The following is a 19,201-nucleotide window of genomic DNA, read 5'->3' on the forward strand; positions in this document are numbered from 1 at the left end:
AAATTGCCTTTGTCTTATTATTTTTCCAAATAAAAATCACCCACATTGAACCTAAAAGCCAGCCACATGTGAGTCCCCACATCCTCCAGCCTTTCTATATAACCCTTACCTGTAATATTTGCATTAAGAGACAGATTCAGCTCTAAAACAGAGAGATGCAGAAACACCATGGCTCAAACAAAATGGACATTTATTCCACCCTTATGGTAACAGTCTAGAGGTGACATAAGAGGTTAGGTAGCTCGGCTCCACAGGAACATCCAGGGACTCAGGCTCTTTCTACTTCGTTGTTCTGCCATCTCCTATGGTCCCTGAACCAGCAGGACCAGCATTACTCAGGAACTTGTTAAATATGCACATTTCTGGAATTCTACCTCAGACTTACTGAATCAGAAATTCTGGGGACCCAGCCATCTATGCTTTAACAAGCCTTCTACATACTGTTCTTACCTATGTAGTCAAAATGGACTTACCACCATTTCCATGTTCTAGATCATGGAAAAGTAGAAAAGAAGAAATGAATGACAAATCATTTCCTTTCAAGTAAGTAAAAGAGAAATTGCACATGTTGCATATTCTTTTCACTTACTCTCCATTTGGGAAGACGCATGGTGAAAATGACACATCCAGCTGCAAGGCAAATGCAGTCTCCAGCAGCATAGTCATGGGAAACTGAAGGAACTGGGGGTTCTATTAAAAGTAAGAATAGATATTGGGGAGGGGGTGCAATTAGAATTCTCTATAACAATATTTAAATGGAAATGCATACAGTCTCCCACTCCTCACACAGAGGAAACTCATTATCACCGGTACCTCTCAGAGGTTGCATTTTCCCCTCGACACTTCTGGATTCTATTTCCTTCTTCCCCTAAATAATTATCTTACTCAAGTCAATCCTCCCCTAGTGCCTTTCCTTCATTTTCCCCAAAACCCTTACATGAGAGTAGTTACCTGGAGCAGTCACTGTGAAGGCATATTACTGCCCAGCATATCATTTAAAATCCACATCTGAGACCCCCTTGTTCTAAAGACCCCCTTGCCCCTTCCAACCAGAACCTCACCCTGGTCAACTTTCTTATCCTTCCTATCTCTGAGCTCCTTACCCCTCACTTCTGAACTGCCCATGGGAATCTAAAATGATGGCCAGCTTCTTCTAAAGAGAAATAATTCTTATCTCCACTTCATCAGCAGGGGCAAGGAGGCAGAGTGAGCAGGTGCACCCTCTCATACCTGAAGAAGCTAATAGCAAATTTTTCTCACCGAAGGCAAATCTCACCCTCTCTTACCAGGTTTAAAAGAATACAATTTGGCCGGGCGTGGTGGCTCACGCCTGTAATCCCAGCACTTTGGGAGGCCAAGGTGGGCAGATCACGAGGTCAAGTGATCGAGACCATCCTGGCCAACATAGTGAAACCCCATCTCTACTAAAAATACAAAAAAAATTAGCTGGGCATGGTGGTGTGCACCTGTAGTCCCAGCTACTCGGGAGGCTGAGGCAGGAGAATTCCTTGAACCCAGGAGGTAGAGGTTGCAGTGAGCCGAGATCGCGCCACTGCACTCCAGCCTGGCAACAGAGCGAGACTCCGTCTCAAAAAAAAAAAAAAATACAATTTTTTCCCCCACCCAGAAATAGGTCATGGTACCACCCTGCATTTAAGTCAACCAAAGCAAAAAGTCTTGAGATTACGTAATTGTAATCATTTGCTTCAGAGGTTAATTTTCTATTATTTAAAATGGGTTCTTTAACACTAAATCTTAAGTATGAAATGGCACTGATTTATTGAAGCATGATTTCTAGACAAGAATTCTCTTCCATGCTCTTAATTAAGGTTGTTTCCAGAGGGGAGAAATGTTCAATTATTTAAAATCTTAAAAGCATATGACTAAAAAGTTGAAACAGTACAAGTAAGTACAAAATCAAAAGGAAACATTTCCCTCCCTATTCTATTGCTTCCCAAAGATTACTTCATTAACAACTGCTTGTGTATCCTTCCAAAGGAAAAAAGTGCATATTAGAATGAGGACTATGTCTAAGAATTTATTGAACACTTAACCCATGCTAGGCACTGTACTAAGCATTTTGCATATAAGCCTATAATCCTCCCAACAACCCTATGATATGAGTACTATTATTCTTAGCCCTGATTTTATAGGTGAGGAATCTGAGGCTCAGGGAGAGACTTAGGCAACTCACTCAATGTCACACACTAAGCAGTAGAGGTAAGAATCAGCCCTTCCAGGCAGACTTCAGAGCCCAAGCTTATTGGGATCTTCTCTACCCAGTGAACCACACATTTCTCAAAGTAAAGCCATTGAGTCACTTACTCACGGGACCCCAAGAGATGTTCTCTCTCACATCTGTGCATAGCATTCCTAATTTGTTCCCTGTCCAAGAACTGAAAATATATATTTAAAAGAAAAATACAAAATGGAAAGAATCTTACGGAAATAGAGATCAGACCCAAGGAACAGCAAGAGATGGGGTGGAGTGGCCCTTTCCTCGTCGGCCCTGTGTCATTTCTCCTAAGGAAGCACTGCTATGAGCATTTCTGGGGAAACAGATGGAAGAGGGAGGGACAAGAGGTGGGAAGTGGGTTCTTTCAACCTAGAAGAGAAGCTGGTGGGGCATCTCCCAGGGAAGTTCCATCTGGGAAGAAAAGATGGTTCCAAAGAAGTGTCTGGATTCCAGATTCCAGAAAAAGTACTTGGATTGTGCAGAGTCAAAGCAAAGTTGCACCAGAGTTTAAAAGTCAAGGAAGACTTTATTCAAGACTATTGCAAGGAGAGAGGTGAACTCAATTGCTGAAACAAAAGGCAGGAGAGGTGCTGAGCACTGGGGTGAATTCATGCAAATGTACAGGAAGGCCTTAGATGGGGAGGTTAGTGATGGGATTAATCTGAGCTTGTTAACTGACACGTATCATAGTTAACCTCCTATGTTCCCACCAAGACTGAGAGATGGGGGCACTATCTTTCCTGATGACTCTATATCAAAGGGATGGCATTCCCCAGACCTAGAAAAAGCCATTTGGATTGAGCAAATGAGTTATTATAAGCAAATTACTGGCTTATAAAACTGACTGGCAGCTGGGACAAGATTTACATCTCAGAGGAGCAGAGAAAGAATTTACAATTAAGTTTTCTAAAGTAAATGTTCTAAGAAGATGGATGTCTGGGGCCTACAATCTTCAGGAAGAAGGTTGTCCACAGCAAGCTGAGGGGACCTTACACCCACCTTGGTTGGCAGGCTCCTGGTCAGTGACTGGGGTCCTCTGGATGTTTTGCAGGCTGGCCCCAAAGCCCAGATCAGCAGCAACATTCCCTCTGCTTCAGTGCCCACTGAAGCAGTTCAAGGTTGATTTTTTTCCTTGTGTTGTAAAATTAGCCCCTGTTTTTGGAATGTGACTTTTTTTTCTTCTTTAGCTTTGGCTTCCTTCCCTCTCCTTTGGCATCTAAACTGCTAGGGTTTTGAACATCATTTCATTTAAAGAGACAGAATGGAAGAGTGAAGCTCTCACAATCAGTTCTCTGTACTGCACCAACTTAGCTGACTTTGCATTTTTTATAATGCTGCTTGGCTTCCTGCAGAGGCAAGGTAGCAACCATTTAAACAAGGCTGATGCTAGTGGGCTTTCTTCTGCCTAATTCCAGGCAGATTTCACCTGGATCATTTAGGTACACAGTGCTACTCAGAGACAAGACTCTCCAATGGGAGACCCTCAGCTAGAAAGATGCTGAAACAGTGTTAACAGCAATTCATGCAAAAAGGAGAAGAAATTCTATTTAAAGCAATACTAGGAGCACAAGTCACAGCCTTGACTATAGACAGTGCCTATGTCTACCTCTGGAAAAGAAAAATAAGTCATTCATCTAAGCATTTTCAACAGAGACTTCATCAAAGCTTATTAAATTCCTTTTTGCTGGGATATAAAGTTCTGAAACTGTCCCCTAGAAAATTTTATAAAATCAGTGGACAAAAAATAAAATAAAATTCAACTAGGCTTGTAACACAACCGACAGTTATCATGAAGCCAGTTTGCTCTTCGGCCCACTTGTGGCTGGTGACTGCTTACTACCCCAGGATGTGTAGCCCTTGTCACAAGACTGTTCTTTTTCTTTTCTATAGATGAAGCTTAAGACGTTGTGAGATGGTAAGCTTTCCACCAAGGTCCTCCTATAGGTTCTACATACCCTCAAAACTACCCATACCAGCTGGTCAGAAGGGCCCAGTAAAGAGTTGGCTCATAAAAAAGTGATGATTTCATCCTCTTTACCCTGACCAATCGATGACCCCAAATTTTCCAGCCTCTCACCCTCCATAATCCCCTTAAAAACTCTTGCCCAGCACTTTGCAAGGCTGAGCAGTCAGATCACTTGAGGTCAGGAGTTCAAGACCAGCCTGGCCAACATGGTGAAACTTCATCTCTACTGAAAACACAAAAATTAGCTGGGCATCGTGGCATGTACCTGTAGTCCCAGCTACTCAGGGGGCTGAGGCATGAGAATTGCTTGAACCTGGGAAGCAAAGGTTGGTAAGCTGAGATCACATCACTGCAATCCAGTCTGGGCAACAGAACAAGACTCCATCTCAAAAAAAAAAAAAAAAAAAAAACCTGTTGCCCAGAACCCTTTGACAAAATGGATATGAGGCTGTAGCAATTTGTGGCGAGTCAGCCAGGAACCACACGCCTTCTGGGCATTTGCCTACATCCCAGGGCCCCCTTGCCATTAGGGCAGACCCAGAGACGAGCCCAAGCAGCTGCTTAGTTCTAATGAACTAAGAACTATCCCCAGGGTCTTGGCTTGGCTTCCTAGTGGCAGGGTGGTGTCAACCTTCAGGACGTAACCTTGTCTGCAGCAGAGAAACAGTTTCTGGTCTCTGAAGACATCTCTGGTGAGCTTTCTCTGTGCAACCAGCACCCCCTTTTCTTGTCCTGATTTGTAAGCCTCTTTGGAGGTCTCATTAACCCTCCCTAAACTGTAGGTAGGGTCTTGCTTCAGGGGATCTCATTTCAAATGGAAAAAGTAATAAGGGACACTGCTACTGCTTGGGAATAATACTGTTGGTTTTGGGAAATCTAAAACTTAATATTAAAAGGCCCTTTGTTTGCCTTTGTCTCATTATGTGTGTTTGTATTTGTGGGGAGAATCCCTCAAAGAACTGCTGGTGAAAGCTCAGCAGGCCTAGCTCAGGGAGCTCCTAGTTTGTCTGGTCAGCCACACTCAGTGAGCCTGAAGAAGTAGCTGGCAGAATCTCAGTAGGCCTAACTCTGGGTGGCCATCCACTCTTCTATCTTGCCCAGAAACCACCCACTGAATTCCCAGAGGTCATTCCACCCCACCTTGAGTGGGTCAAAGATGACAGGGCCAACAGGGGAGCCTTGCCAGGTCAGTGCTTGGATGCTGAGCAGGGTGACTAGTGTCTGTGTTTTTTATATGTATATTGTTCCAGCTGGAATGGGAAAGGTTAATTCACTTTCCCTACACACCTACTGGGCTGCCTATGATCCCATGAATCAAAACAGGATGATCTTTTCTTATAACCCAGCTTGGCCCCAATACCTGCTGGATTCAGAAAAATGGTGGTCACGAAATGGTCCTCTTACTTATACTGTCATACTACAGCTATGTTTATTTTATAAAAAGAAAAATGGAGGGGGATATAAAATCCCCTATATGTCATGTTTTATGTTGCTTTGACAAAATAGACAAATACAGAAAAAATACAAAGTCATGATTCAACAACAACAACAACAACAAAAACACACTAATAATGCCATGATGGCTGAATTAAAAAAACCTAGAGCTCCTCCTCCTCCACCTTATGGGGGAGGCACAGTCCCCACCCCCAAGAGTTCATCAATCCAGGACAAAAGAAATGGTCTCCCCTTCTCACACCTGACACGGAACTCAGTTTGGCCAGAGTGCTACTCTGGCTCCAGGAGGACAAGTTCCTCTAGGACAAGTACCTATAAAAGGTATCGATACCGTCACAGTCCAGCCTGTGGGATTTATAGTTTATTAACTCTTTTCCACCTCAGACCTGCTTAATTAAAAAAGCAATATGCCTACTTTTTGAGAAGATCCAAAGTAGAAACTAAATTTGTTCTCTGTATATGCCACCTACAACCCCACCTAGACAGATGTGCAGATTTTACTTAATCTTTATTGACTTTAGAGGAACAAATAATGGTTTTAAATAAAGCTAAGAAAAGACTGACCATGTACACATGGAGTCTCCCAGTAATTTGATAGGGGCTGATGCCCAGGTTATAGTTCCCACCTCTGACTCAGGGTAAAATATAAACCCTAGAGGTGGACCCAAGTTCAAATATTATTGAGACAATATTTCGGGCAGCCTCTGCAAGTGAGTGTCCAAGCAAAAAAACTCAGTAAGGTTCTGGAAGTCACGCAGAAGCCTCATGAGGGTTTCTCAGAATTTTTAAAATAAGTCTTCGAGGATTTCAGACGATACATAAATATTGACCCAAAGCCATGAAAAATTTTAAAATAGTAAACATAATGTTTATCAGTCAAAGTGCCCCAGATAATCAGAAAAAGTTACCATAATTAGGGGAGGCTTTGGACATATCCTTGTCTCAATTGGTAAAAATTACTTTCAAGGTATTTGCTGACTGATATTTTAAAATTTTAAAAGAACAAAGAATAAAAAAAACGGGCCAACTTAATAACTGCAACTCTGACCCCAAGAGTCCCTTTACCTCGACAAGGGCCCTCCTTGGACACACAGTCTAAGACCACGTGGGCCCCCAAACCACCAATAGAAAAGGATATTCCACTGCAGGTCCCAAGCAGCCTGCCTATTGCAAACAAAAGGACTACTGAAAAAAAAATGCCCATGCCTTAGAAAGCCTAATGTTAGAGAGTCGGCCTTCTGCCCATTAAATGTCTGAGATAACTAGAAGGCCTAAGACAAATATCCAAAAAACATGATCAAGAATAACAGGGCCCAGGGCTCCTCCCAACCCAAATGACACCCTGCATATTTCCCATATAGAGCCCCAGGTCATGATGACAGTGGAAAAATCAGCTTTCATATTTTTTAATAGACACTGGTACCACCAATTCAATGTTAAATACCTGGTTGTCTAAACTTTCTTCAAAAACTGTAAAGATGACTGGAGTGTCGAGAAAAATACTGACAAGATCATTCCTCCAACCTTTAGACTATCAACTAAGACAAGCTCATTTAAAACACAGTTGTCCATACACACCTAAATGTGCTATCCCTTTGTTGGGGCAAGACCACTTATCCAAACTAAATGCTAAAGTTACCTATTCTCCAGGACAGCTGACCATCCTGGTGCCTCCAGAACAAGCATGTACTCTACAGGCTGAATTGCTACAATCGGAGGCCTATAAAAACATCCTCATCCCTGAAGAAATACTCTAAGAGGTGACTCCAGGAACATGAGCAGATAGAAGTCCAGGAAAAACAAAAACTACAGCCCCTGTACAAGTCCAGGTTCATGGAGGAGTAACACTGCAAATCTAAAGCAATATTCTCTGAGAGAACAGGCATGGGGTCAGCCTCTGCTAATGGTCTTTCTACAATATAGACTTTTTAGACCTTTTTGGTCCCACATAACATGCCCTTCTTACCAGTACAAAACCAAAAACTAAGGAATATATGTTTATACAGGATTTAAGCACCATCAACCAAATCATCAAAGACATCCATCTGGTGGTTCCCAATCCTTACACACTACTCACAACTCTAACCAGTGAGTTTTCCTGATTTTAATCTGAAACCTAAAACGCCGCCTTCTTCTGTATCCCCTGAGTTCAGCATCCCAAGAACTACTTGCCTTTAAGTAAAAACATCTTGGCACTGGAGTAAACAGTATGGCTACACAATACTTCCCGGAGGCTTTAGAAACTCACCAATCATTTTGAGAAAAATACTTGTTAAAGACCTTCAAGAAGTCAGTTTAAAATGAGATTCTGTTATAGTGTGTTGAGGATAGATTAGTAGCCCAGAGAAACTCTGACCAGAACACTACACCTACCTAGATGTGAATGCAAGGTCTCCAAGAAAACACCCAGATCTCAAAACCCTTCAGTTAGATATCTTAAACTCTCTCAGGGACAGAAAAACTCCACTTTCAGACTGGAGAAAAAGTCTTTTCATTGTGGCCAGACCCACAACACCGTGACACTACGAAGGTTTGTAAGTATGACTGGATTTTGCCATTTTTAGATTCCTAATTTGGGCCTTACAGCAAAACTTCTCTATAAAGCACCTCCCCCCTGCAAAAAAAAAAACCAGACACTGAACTCCTGGAGTAGACTGGAAAATGTCAAAAGACCTTTCTAACCACTAAAAAAAAAAGTATTAACTCCAGCGTTGAGATTCCCTAACCTAAGAAAATCATTTGACTTATTCATACACAAGAGATAAGAAATGAGTTTAGGGGTATTAATGCAAGACAAAAAAATATCAAGAGGCCTGTAGCCTACTTTTCAAAACAACTAGACATTGCCACAAGGGATTGACCGTCTTGCCTCTGAGCCATTGCCACCATTTGTAATCTTCTCCAGGAGATGATAAAGTCCACATTGGGTCAAACTACCCCAGTACACACCCCACAATCTGAACTCCCTTTGTTAGAACAGAAGGTGGGGCTACTGGCTGGCTTCTAAAAGGTTAGACACGTATCGGGCCGTCCTCCTGAAAAATCCCAATGTTGCTTTAAAATCTATCCTCACTCCAAACCCCTCTACCCTACTTCCCCAACCACGGCTGAACCTATACATGATTACTTAAAAATTATTAAGCAAGTTGTGTATTTCTCCTTTAGATCCTCCTTATCTGAAAATGCAGGGTGGTTTTTACCGACACTGTGGGGCACATCTGCCATCTAGTGGTAACACTAAAAATTACAAAGCACACTTTTCTAACCGGAATTAGGTGCATGTGCTTGATATTCAGTCTTAGGAAACGATTCAATTTTCATTTAGTAGTGATAAGTAATTAAATCCATTTTTTAAAAGTCATTTGACCTGTGGCAAGTTTTTTTTCCAAATCTTTCCCCAACCCAAACAACACTATTCTAGACTGTACGTATATTGATATTTTTCACTCTCTTAAGTTCATAAATTCACTTTCTGGTATCATTGCCAGAAAGAACATTAGGCACTCATGGAATTTGCCCTCCTCATTTTACAGAAAAGGAAACCTGTCTCTGGACTGAGGCCACTTTTTCATCAACAATACCATTCTACTTTCTAGAAATGTCCTACCAAGAGGCTCTGAAGTTAACATCCAGATATGCATTAAAAGACAGGTCAAACCATTGAAGTCATAATTTCAACAAGTCATCTATGGTATGATTTAATAGTGCAGTGCCATTAAACTTCTCCATATAACTGGTGGAATGTAAAATGAATTCACTCCTGCTATAAGAAGCTCCTTGCTTTGAGATTTCAAATGCCACTCACCAGATCCATCCTGAATCTGTGGGTGTTTTTACAAGCTGCATTACAGATTGACAGGCCATTCCTGACACCAGTCAGCCTTCAGCCATTTGAAGTTGGACATCACAGTCAGTTGAAGTTCTGAATTAACAACCGCAGAATCTGAGTGATGGGTGCATGCAGGTTCATTGCTCTACTCACCCTACTTTTGTGTATCTACCAAACTCTCTCTAGTAAAAACTTTAAAAGGAAAAAAGGGGGAACTTTGCAACCCAGAAAAGAAAATAGGAAAAAGATGAATTTCCCCCAGCCCCAATAATCAATAATAATCAGAGGTACTGGTTGTTTGAAACTTAGGCTACACATTACCATCTATTTAAATATATCAATCACAGGTGCGATAGCTCACGCCTGTAATCCCAATACTTTGGGAGGCAGAAGTGAGAGGATTTCTTGAGGCTAGGAGTCTAAGATTAGCCTAAATAACATAAGGAGACCCTGTCTCTACAGAAAATAAAAAAGTTAGCTGGGTGTGGTAGCTCCCACCTGTAGTCCCAGCTACTCAGGAGGCTGAGGCAGGAGAATCCCTGGAGCCCAGGAGTTCGAGGCTGCAGTGAGCTGTGACTGCACCACCGCACTCCAGCCTGGGCAACACAGCAAGACTCTGTTTCAAAAAAATAATAAACAAAATTTAAAATTTTTAAATATCAATCCCAATCATAGACCCTACTGTGATCAAATCTGAATTTTGGGGGATTGAGCCCAAGCACAGGATTTTTAAAGGTCCTAAGAGATTCTAATATTGAGCCATGATTGACAACCACAGAAAAATATAGTGTTAACTCCTTGTTGCTTTTCCTGCTGTTTGGATGTTTTAACCGTTAGAAATCTGACAAGAAATACAACTCACCCCATATAGGACTAACCATAGGAATATAGACAGGATAAAAGAATGAACAGGCACCCAACAGGAAGCCATTAATTCCCCTGGAGATGACAGGCTCAGTGATAGTAGCATTGCCAGAACCCAGTGAGGGCGGATGTCGTGCAAGAGCCGAGTCCTGGAGGTGACAAGGGGCCAAAGCATGGAGGCAGCCGTGACAAGTGTCCTGACCTCCCTCCCCTCCACCATCCAGGCCAGCAGAGAAGCCCGCAGTGACACACTCTCTGGGAGCAGACCCTCCAGGACAGCACAGAGCCGGGCGGAAACCGGCCAAGTGTACACAAGGGGCGGTGTCACGCAGGCTTAACAAAGAGTCGGTGCAGGTGTCAACAATTCCCACCATTTCCTGCTGCCCTCCTGGCCTGCGGGCCTGATGCCTAGCTTTGCCACCACCTCCTTGCCTGCTGGTGATTGGAGGAACCACTGAATCACCTGCTAGCACCAACCACTGAGGAAGCACTCAGAGGCTGGTCTCAGGGAAGGCCTTTCCGTTCTGCAGAAGCTGTGCATCAATCACAACGAATTTAAGTCAGCAGTCTAGAGGAAATGCAGACTCACATGTCATCTCACCAGCGGAAGATCAGCCTCTGATTTCCCTTTCCTGGACAGTCTTTAAGAAAATACAAAAATTTTAAAAAAATAAAGAACAGATTGTGCAGTATTGTTTTCAAAGAGTGTGTCTATAAATGCAGTATGAAATCTCATCTAGTCTATCCCACTCATTTTACCATAAACAAACTAAAACCAGAGAGGTGAAGTGACTTACCTAAAGTAACCCATCTGCTGAGGAGCACAGTCCAAATGTTCTGACTCCCAGCCCAGGGCTTTCCTCCCTGTACCAGCTACCTCTTAAGGTGTCTTCTCCACTGGTCAAAAGCGGACTAGTGGACCCCTGGGGCAGCAAGAGAATGTGCGTGCTTGCCACTTACATTTTACCTTTCATCTCTAGATGTGACTACCCAGATTATTTCATAGCAATTACTCGGTCTGTCTCAGACAACGGAGTTTTTAAGGCTGAGAAAGGAAATAAATGCCAAAAAGCTTCTGCTGGCTCGCCTGAGAGACACCGGATCCAGAAGGCAGGCGCTGAGTGGGCCACCTAAGGCAGCACCAAGTTGTCCCAGGCAGTCATGCATGGGAAGGAAGCAGGCTTCATTAGCTTCCTGATAAAAATCTAGCCCGCCCCCTAAATCGTTGCTTCTGGAATTCACTCAGCCTGCAGACCTGGGAGCTGCATCCCAACAGCCGGCCCAGCCCAGTTGCTGCAGAAATCAGCAAAATTTGCTACAGTCCTCCTCTCTGCCTCTGTCCCTTCCCTCACCCCTGTAAACCCCTGCTAGGACCCTTGTGGCAGGGTGAGGGCTTATGCAAGGGCCTGTACCTCCTTGAATTGGGAGGCTCTATCTTCAGTTGGGCACAGGTAGTGGGAGACACAGAAGTGGCAAATCCCATGACCCAGAGATGCTTCCCCAGCTCAGGTGAAAGGCAGGCAGGTGCAGGCCAATGGCTGAGGGCAGCTCTTCTAACATAAGATGGGCTGCCATGAGTCTGGGACACTTGAGTGGAAGGTCCAACCACAGATGAGAGGGAAGACCAGAGATGCCACTGGGTTCCTTGCATCTCAGAGAGCCATATCCTAGAGAGGCCACCAAAGACAGCTCCCTGCAGCCCACATCACTGAATTGTCCACCACAATCCTGCCAGCTCCCTTCTAAGCACATCACAATTTGAAATGAGGAATTCAATTGTTTGTGTATTCATTTATTATCTGTCTCCCTCACCCGACTACGTTCCAGGAGGTCAAGGATTGCTGTGCCTGGACAGGACCTTATGCTTTGTAAGCACTCAAATAAAGATCTGTTGGACTGTTAAATAAATGGTTGGCTCTATGAAATATCCTGATGCCTAAAGAGGGGCAAACCACTTGCAGAGGCAAACAAACTTGCATTTGTAAGAAGGACGGATTGCAGCATTCTTGTGCCTCCACTTCTTGCCTGACTGGGACTCCACTCTGCCCCATAAGATATAACAACTGTCAACATCATATAGAGCTTTACTGATCTCAAAGCCCTTCCATATCCATTATTTCGTACTCACAAATACTCAGATTTTTTTAACTATTACTTATTTTTAAAAATGAAGAAATCATTGCTTAAATAAGGTAAATGACTTACCCAAAATAACTGCGTTAATAAGAAACACTTATTCCACTTTCAAGTCCAATGCTCCTCCCTCTACCCCATCACAAACCTAGTTCTGAACATACACCCAGGACAGGTATTATTGTTCCACTGTTGCAGAAGCTAAATAGGGGCTTTGAGAAAATACTTTGCTAGTCACAGTGACCTAAAGCAAGAACCAACACTCCTCCTTAGATGAAAGGATTTGAAAGGAGAAAAAGGGAAATTGAAGAGTAAAGAGGCATGTCAGCTTCCCCCAGTAGAGAAGGAAGAGAAGGAAGAGAAAAGAAACAGAAATAGGAGAAGGGAGGGTTTCTGGCCCTGTGATTAAACAATGACTCAAATGGCAACGAATCCTCCATGTTGCCCCAGATAAAGAAGAAGGTGAGCACTGGTCATTAGGAAAGGGCAGTGCCCTCCACTGGGAATTCATTTTTGCTACTACTACACTTCTTTGTACTCACAGAACCTTTTTCTTTTGAAGGGCAAAGTGCCTGACATATAATAAAACTATTGTTGTTATTAATAATGCCAACACTTGGATTTGCATAGTTACATTCCTCCTAAGACCTTAAAGTATGCTTCACATATTAAGAAAAATGCTCCTAAGGTGCTATGTAAATACGTTTAAAAGTTCTTTAAAACACTTAAACACATTTCTGCCTTATCTACACCCTCTTTCCCCATCCCAGCTTAGCACATTTCCATTTTGATTATCTTTCTTTGAAACACCAATTTTCCAAACAGAAATCTAAAAAAGCAACTGTCAACCTCCAACCTCTGGCAAAATTCTTGTTTCCTTTTCATACCTTTGTTACAAATGTCATCTTCTCTCCCTAGGGCTTCAAAAGTAGCACAGGACTCACCCTACCCCACCCCATCCTCTCTTTGCTCTCCTTTCCCTTCCTGATTTAAGTTAAATGTAGAAACAACAGTTAACATACACTGAGTACCTGCTCCACCCATGGCACTGTGTTCACTGCTTTACATACATTGTCTTATTTATTCCTTGTGGTAGAGACTTCTAGTTGTCCCCCAGTATCCATAGTAATAGAAATTTTAGCTGGGCATACAGCCATCTAGAGTAAACACAATGTTTCTCAGCCTCCCTCATAGATAGGTGTGGCCAGTAAGTAAAAGTATCCTGTGGAAGCTTCAAGGTGGAAAACAATGCCACCCTTGAGCGTGTTTTTCCGCTCTCCTGCCTTCACAGAGATTCCCGTGAATCTTTGTAGTTAAAGAATCTAAAGCATAATCCATTGATAATCTCCACTTTGACTTTTTTTCCAGTGATGGTTCAGGGATTACTCTCTATTCCTTGATTTCTCTATCTCACCCTTTATCTCCCATTGACGGTCTTTGTTCTATCCTTCTTAGGTAAGCCAATCTTAAAGAAGTCTACCAATTTCAAACAGGCTAGAATAATTTCCCTCTTGTCCTTTTCTTTCTGGACGCTACACATCCTCCCCTTCTTTCTCCTTTTTCTAATTCATATATAACACCACTATTCACCAGGACCCTTCTGTCTCCAAGAGACAGCCAGGATAGAATCCCTGTGAGTCCTCCCATGTCTGCATCTGCCGACACCACTCATACAGCAGGTGTATACAGAAGGGGGTCTCTTTGGTTCCATTTCTTCTCAGTACTTATCTCCTGGTCTACATTATTTTACCCACTTCATGTGTCCTCTTCTCTCATGACTTCTCTAGCAATATTGGCTTCTTCCATAACCCTCATTAGATTAAGACAAATATTTATTATTGTTTCCATCTTACCACTGGGAAAATGGAAAAAGAAAGAGATATGGGGATTTGCCCAAGGTTACACAAAAGGTAGCAGGTGACACCATATCCTTGGAACCCACTCCAGGATCCTACATCTTCCCCTGCATTCCTTTTTTCTCACAAACAGCCTCCTAGCTTCCCCAAAGACCATCCAAAAGGTAGAAACTCTGACTTTCATTTATACACACATATATAGTGACTTTTCCATGGTCCCTCACCAAGTTTGCACTTAAATGGTGGTTTTCACTATACCAGCCCTATGCTCTATTACAACCTGATCCCAGAGAGCCAAGTCTATTTATACAGACTGCAGCTTATGGAATTCCAGGTGCGAAGAAGAGATGGATACAGTTTTAAACAGTGAGTCCTTCAATATTAGAGAAGATGCACCCATGAAAATTCATGAGAACCCACGTGTTGGAGAAAAAAGAGCTTCGGCCTGAGCTTTACCAGTTGCCAGCTCAGCAGAAAACGAAGAGCTCAGGACACGATATGAAATAATCTGTGTAACCTTGAACAAGATCCTTCCCTTCTCTGGAGAGTGCTTTCATCCTCAGTATCACAATCCACTGAGACCAAGCACTTGGGCACTCAAGGGATGCTGAGTATCATTCAGAAGCTGCAACAGTAGCAAGAAGGCATCCTCTAGACACGGAGGTGGAAACTCAGGGACTAGTTTATTTCATTTTACTCAACCAAGATTTGTGAAGGGGAAGTGGATGGAGACAGAGAAGTTGCTACTTCATAATGCCAAGTATCTTAAATGTCTTTGAATCCCTAGTTTTTATCACCCACAATATGTCCTAAATATTTGATAAATGAAAGAAGAAAATGAGTAAAATGGGAGTGGGGCTAGGAAGAATTTGACCAGATATTCCATATTAGGTAAGATGGCTCCAGATTCAGTGTTGATATTTGTGGCTACATCATCATTCCAGATACCTAAAAGGCTGCAACTGGAGAACAGCAGATTTTCCTTATTTCACATGGTTTCCACACATTGCATTTTAAGTGCATTTTCATGCATTATCCTATTGTTACACTTATACCAAAAAATAACCAACAAAGAATGTCACAAAAATCACAGTTGTACTATGAAAGACCTGATGCTCAGAAAAATTCAAGTAGCAGATTCCACATATTCTGACCCTAAACCTCTGCTTGTTCCAGTATCAGATACACAGAAACTGCACAGTGTAGGGCAGTCATCCACAGAGGGATTGAACCACCCAACTTCACATAGTGAAGAGGTACATATCACACCATCAATTTCCATTTTTTTGCACAGGGATGCTAGACATAGAACCCTCACTATTAGCTCCCTGGATGGCCCAAAGCAGCCCAGCAAAGCAGTTGAAAAGGGACATGCAAATGAGTATGTCTAACAGCTGGCCAAGAGTGGTAAAGACGGGAAGTCAATAGGTAGTTATGTTCCCAACTTGGTAAGGCAGGGGAGAAGAAAGAGCAGAAAACTAACATTTCTTGAGTAGCTACTACATGCCCAGTTCTGAGAACATACTCTATATACATTATGTCTTAAATACCCACAACAATACTCCACAGCCAATAGCATTAAGCTATTTAACAGATAAGGAAACAGAAGCTCAGGAAGGTGACCTCACTTTTCTGAAGAAGACAGCAAAGCCATTGCTAAAATTCAGATCCACAGGACTCCAAACCCATCCTCTTTGAACTCTTTACTCTGCCAAATTGTAAGGGTATTACCAAAGTTGTTATAAGGATATTGCCGAAGTACCAGGACCATCACAGAGATAGAGAAACAGCATAAAATTTAGTTGTTTGTGTAGGGAACTCAGTTGTCTGCCTGATCTCCACTCCCTTCTTCCTCTTTCCTAAAGGAGTTCCAATTTTGTTCAATTATCAATCATTTTTTCATGTGGCACAAGTGACTCAGGGAAATTTACTCCATTTCTAACCCTGGGTTTGATTCTGATTAGTCTAAACAAATCAACAATGGCATTTTTCTGGTGATTCTTACTGATCAGAGTGAGCAAATGACTGAAATTGGCCCAATAAGATTAAATGGCAGAAATTGCATTCGTATTTGAGAAATCATGTCTCCCTCCCCCTTTCCCCTCTCTTCCCTCATTTCTCTATCCTCCTCTCTCTCTTTTTCCTAATGCATTAAATGAAGGGCACAAGTTTTCCTAATCTCTTTTGGCACCAATTTGTGACTAGAAGAACTCATCAGAAGGTGAAATCATGTATGAATGATATGTCACAGATGTGAAGATAATCTGGCTTCTTGTCATTTCTGAGGCACTAAGCCAATCAACTCTGAAGCTTGACCTAAATGATAAATGTCCTATTTGTTTAAGCCAGTTTGGATCATAATTTATGTTACTTACAGTCAAAATTATTCTAATTGATAGCTTGTTTTATATCTTATGTCTTTACAAAAAAAATGACTCAAGTTGGATGAGGGTGGCTAATGAGGAAATGAGAGTTTGACTAATACTTGCCCAATAACTAAGTACAGATGCCTCTCAATTTACAGTGGAGTTATGTGCCAATAAACCCACTGTAAAGTGAAAATATCCTAAGTCAGAAATAAATTTAATACACCTAAACTACTAAACATTATACCTTAGCCTAGCCTAACTTAAGCATGCTCAAATTTGGACTCAAGTTGGGCAAAATCATCTAAACAAAGACTATTTTATAATAAAGTATTGAATACTTCATGTAATTTACTGAATACTGTACTGAAAATGAAAAAGCAGGATGGTTGTAATCATACTTAAAATATGGTTTCTACTGAATGTGTATCGCTTTTGCACCATTATGAAACCAAAAAGTTGGAAGTGAAACCATCGTAAGTCAGAGAACGTCTTGTTTGTGTTTTAAAATTGTACTCATCAGGAGGCTGAGGCAGGAGAATTGCCTGAACCCAGGAGGCAGAGGTTGAGGTGAGCCGAGATCGCGCCATTGCACTCCAGCCTGGGTAACAAGAGCAAAACTCCGTCTCAAAAAAAAAAAAAAAAAAAAAAAAAAAAAATTGTACTCATCAACATTGAGCACAGCTGCAGCACCATGGACAGCATCTCTCTGACCTCTTGTTTTCTGTCCTGATGTCTTCTAGTAACTTTGGATTTGATTTTTTAAAAAAGCCGAGATTCATGCCATATAATCATGGGAGCTATGAGTGGTTTCAGTTAAGCGATTGGAGACTGAGATGAAACCCATGTTGAGTTTGGAAAACCTTCCCACTTCATGGTTGTGTAAGACAGTGGTTTGGCTCAACAGAAAAGACTCTTCTAAGTGAGTATATAAGAGGAATAAGACCATACCCACTATGGTGTGGATTAGTGGGCATGGGGATTTGTTATTACCCACTTTGTAGGTTCGGGAATGCTTTCTAATAAGTAAAAGAGGGTGAAAAGAATAATGAAAGCAAAACCCTTACAGTAGGAAGAGTGCAAGTGAGTGTGTCTAAGAGCTGGCCAAGAGTGGTGAAGGGAACCCAGGAGCTAAAGGACTCTGTGACTCTTTGAGCACTTTTGATAATCTGAAGGCTTTGGGATCTCCCAGAGGAGAAAAACTATCCCCTGAAAAGCAGCAGAGAGGCAAGGTCTGGGAGTGGGCCAGCATTTTACGGACACTTCCAACAGCAGTGGCAGTATAGAGGCGCTTCTTTAGGCAGTTTGTACACTACAAGCCACTGCCACGAAGTTGAAGAGGAAGAAAAGGAAAAAGAAAACAGAGAGAGAGAAAAGCCCACCTTTATGGGTACAAATGAGTCACTCTCTGAAGACTCCTAAAAAAATCTGAGAGAATTTCAGGACACTAAGTGCTTGCTGTTGGAAGATGGGGGACCCAGAGCTATCGATTTTTAGGTATTGACGGCTATGTGGTCATATTTGAGTTCACATGCTGCTGAATCCCAAGACATCTGGATTGCAATAGTATCCTAGGATGACCAACTCATCCCGGTTTTCCTGGAACTTTCCTGATTTTAGCAATAAAAGCCCCACGTTCTGGAAAGCCCCTCAGTCCCAGGCAGACTAAAATAGTTGGCCCTGAGCATCTCCCTACCCACCAAACTCTTAGACTCAACATGTCCCACACTGGTCATTTTCTTATTGTACCTCAAAGTAGTTCAACAAGATCCAACAAAAAATAAAAACTAGTGATTCTCACTGCCCTGTGTCTCATTTGAGCTCCTGATGTTCTGTTATTAGCGTCAGAAATCAAAGTGCATTCTAAGAGGAAGAAACCTGGACCCAGAGAAGTGAGAGGAGGAATGGATCTTAAGGAGAGGCAAAAATCACCCAAGTACTAAGTCAACCCTTGCTTATTTTGGGAAGCTGCCAACTACTAACGAGCAAAAGAAAGGCTAGTTCAGATGTCTCTTGAAAAGAAATGAGCCAAGGAACAATTAAAGCCCTTGAATGAACAATCAGCCCAACTGGAAAGGATTTATAAATCCTTCCTTGATCAAAACAGTTAATTGAAATTATCAGCATTTGGAGGTCAATTACTTTTTCTGAAATTAGTGAAGGTGTCATTAGAATGATTAAGAGCTACAAGAAAAAGGTTATCAAAGCACTTATTCAGAAAGAAGAGGTCGAAATTTTTTATTCAAAGCCACAGTAATTAAATCAACAATATATTTAGTCAACATGGGTATCCTTGAACTAGTATGTTGAATGTGACAGGGTATAGTCTGTTCTAAGTTATCGTGGCGCTGACAGGTTATACACCAAACCCAACCAAGAAAAATACAACTTTATGTGACCCAAATAGTTTGCTACAGTCACCCAAATTGAGTCCTTGGAATGAGCACTGAAATAGAGATGCCCAGGTAACATCAAATTTGGTCTATTTACACACTG

The sequence above is a fragment of the Aotus nancymaae genome, unplaced genomic scaffold (genome assembly GCF_030222135.1).
Source record: "Aotus nancymaae isolate 86718 unplaced genomic scaffold, 86718_ANA_hifiasm-v0.15.2.pri h1tg000057l, whole genome shotgun sequence".
Lineage (NCBI taxonomy): Eukaryota > Metazoa > Chordata > Mammalia > Primates > Aotidae > Aotus > Aotus nancymaae.